We start from the raw sequence: 3,368 nt of genomic DNA on the forward strand, positions 1-3,368 counted from the left end.
AGGCCTGGGCTATGTAGTGTGATCATCTCTCTGTCTCTGTCTCTTTGTCTCTGTTTCTCTCTGTCTCTCTCTGTCTCTCTGTCTCTCTCTGTCTCTCTGTCTGTCTCTCTGTCTCTCTGTCTCTCTGTCTCTCTGTCTCTCTCTCTCTCTCTCTCTCATACACACACACACACACACTCCATAATCCTTATACTTGATAGCTCTTTATAATAGACCATAAGTCTACATATGGTATGGCATGTTATGTCATCGGTTTCTCACTTCCACTGGCAGTAAGGTCTTCATAGCACTTGAAGTCAAAGGGCAAGCAAATCAAGCCAGAAATAGACCTCTAGGGGCCTTTTTCCTGGGACCCTACCAGGTATATCTGTCTTGGTCAGCCTCTGACAAGGAAACAGACGACTTTGGGTATCCCAAGCAGAAATGATTCAGCTGGAAGTTTGCTATGACGTTTAAGGTCCATCTCAGGAGAGAGGGAGGGGACTTTGGGTTTGTAACTCAGCTTCCTGTCTTGTCTCTGCTTTCTGATCTGTATGCTAGCTAGCAGCTTCTGCCAACATGAGCTGTGTCTGTCACCATGTCTTTCCCCCATGATGGACTGTCCCCACCCACCCCCAAACTGTAAGCTAAATAAAACCTTCCCTCCCTGAAGTTGCTGCTTTTAGGTGTTTTACCACAGCAATGAGAAGAATAACTAACATACCACAGCCCCTGGTGTTCCATTCCCCCCAAGCAGATCCAGAAGCCTGACATCCAGCCTCCTGTGGCTGCTCAAACGGCTACCACCATGGGAGAGTCTGTCACTGGTGCCACACAAGATGCTCTCAGAAATCTGAAGCAGAACTGTTTCTCCCACCCCCTCCGGTGCTGCTTCCCCACTGGTAAACTCAACAGGAAGCCATTGGGGCTCACACTGCAGGGCACAGGAAGGGACACGCGGGGGAAATTTAATGAAATTTTATAAACTCCTTTTATCAAAAACAAGTCCCTGCTGTTTGGCGATTTATAGTCATAGGGGAGCCATCGTTCACTTCATCTAAAAGAACTGTTCTATACGTGCATACAACAAAGGATTTTTATCTGGAAGATACAAAAATATCCTAAAAATGATTTGTAAAGTATTAGAGTACTTGGATAAATAAGCAAAAATCCAACCAACCAAATCTAAGCAGACCCGCCTTTGTCTCAGGAAGGCAGATGCTCTAATGACCTGGACGGGCACTGATGAGGCCGCATGGTGGATAAAGTGCTTGCCACCCCAGCATGAGGACCAAAGTTGGATGTTTAGCACCCACATGAAAGACAAGGTGAGCAGGGTGGCCTGGTTGTAATCCCAGCCCTCAGGAGACAGAAAGCATCCCCGAAGCAAGCTGACTGAAATAGTTTGGTCAGCAAGCGTGGGGTTCAGAGAGATCCTGTCTCAGTAAATAATGTGGCGAGTGATTGAGGAAAATACCTGCTGAAGTCTCTGCCTTCCATAGGCATGTATACAAGGGCACGTGTGCCCACATACATGTGAACATGTCTGTCTGGACAGATAGATCGATAGATAGATAGATAGATAGATAGATAGATAGATAGATAGATAGATAGATAGATGTTCATTACATATACATTCAAAAAGAATTTTTAAAGTCTACTAAAGTAAGTGTCCATGAGGACATGAAGCACCCTGAACCTCAAACTGTTTTCAGACAGTGCGAACCTGAACACTTGCCTGCACTCGGACCCGGAAGGTTCATTTCCAGACACACAGCCAAGAGACACCGGCATCCACAAAGGAGGATGTGCGAGAACATGGAAGCTGTATTTGTAAGAACCCCAGTCTGGAAACATCCCGATTACTATGGATGCTCTGAGACACACTCTTAGGGTAGTATATGTCCCAGCACCAGAAGCAAAGATGCCCATCGGTGGGTATGGGCTTGAGAGGAGCCCTGCTGGCATGCCGAGCGTGGTTTTGGCTGATGGGGGCAGAGATTACACACATGTGCATGGATACAACAGTTCGCCGACCTGTACACAAGATTTCTGCACATTTTTTTTTTTTTTTATGATTTGGATATGAAGTGTCATACCAAAAGGCTCGTGTGTTGAAGGTATAGTCCCCAGCTGGTGGCACTACTGAGAAATGATTATATTATGTGTGTGGTAACTTCATTAGTGACTTAGCTGTTCCATCGATGGGTTCACAGCTGAAGGAAGCAGAACCTGGTTGGGAGTAGACCTCAGGATGCTTTTCAAAGTGTGTCTTGTCCCCAGCCAGGTGTGTCTCCCTGCCTTTCTTCCTCTGCTGTGAGAACCGCAGCCTCCCCTGTTCCCTGACACCACTGTGATGCTCTGCCTCTCCGTAGGCTCAAGCAACAGGGCAAGCTGACCAGGACCATAAAACCCACAGCCATGAGCCAGAGTAAACTCTTTTAAAAAGTCACCTCCGGCACTTTGTCACAGCAACGAAAGGTTGATTCATGCACCTCGTGTGCATGCTTCTCTTCTGAAAATGAACACACAAGGAGGAGCGATATGAAAATTCATAAAAATGTAAGGGCTGTGAATAACCTTAAAGTGACCCAACGACAGGACACAGGCTGACTGACCAAGCTTAGACCTGGAGAAACATGATGATGAGTGTAGCCACTACTTTCTAGGGAAGGAGATAGAGTGCAAAGGCCCTGGGGCAGGAGCCACGCTAGTATCCTGCAGGAAGGAGCCCTGTTGTTGGGGCCAGCAGCTGGAACATAGGGAGAGAGCAGGAAAGCAGAGGGAAGACTGGCTAGGGAAATTGCCTTTTTGTTTGGAAAACTATGAAGTAGCAGAGCCTCAGGGGCTTAAGAGACTTGGGGAACTTGCAGGGTGAGCACACCTCTGTGTGTGTGTGTGTGTGTGTGTGTGTGTGTGTGCGCGCACGCGTGTGCTGAAGTTCATCTGTGGGTGTGGGCAGAGGCTGAAGAGGCCAGTGTGCTTGGTCATGACCTGTTGGGAGGCAGTGAGCTGAACTCTGGGCCAAGCCCAGGCTTAAAGGTGAAACTGAGTCTCTGGATTAGTAGAGAGTGCCTACAAGAACAAGGGAGCAGGGAGAAGGACTTGTGCATTGAGACCTTCCTGGAAGGGGCCTAGAGCGGCTGGCCAAGGGGCTACAATAGAAAATGCCTCACAGCCATAGCTTTAGTTAGGGCCAGTGGGAGGTGGCTGAGCAGGGTCTCCCAGGCTCGCCTCTGGGCCGCTCCAGAGTCCTGGGCACAGTGGCTCAAGGCATTTGTTGTGCCTGGGTGAGGCTCCTGTCTTGGGAGGCTGGGAAAGTTTGTACTTTCACTGGTCTAGGAATACGTGTGTGTGTGTGTGTGTGTGTGTGTGTGTGTGTGTGTGTG

This window comes from Mus caroli, chromosome 1 (assembly GCF_900094665.2).
Source record: "Mus caroli chromosome 1, CAROLI_EIJ_v1.1, whole genome shotgun sequence".
NCBI lineage: Eukaryota > Metazoa > Chordata > Mammalia > Rodentia > Muridae > Mus > Mus caroli.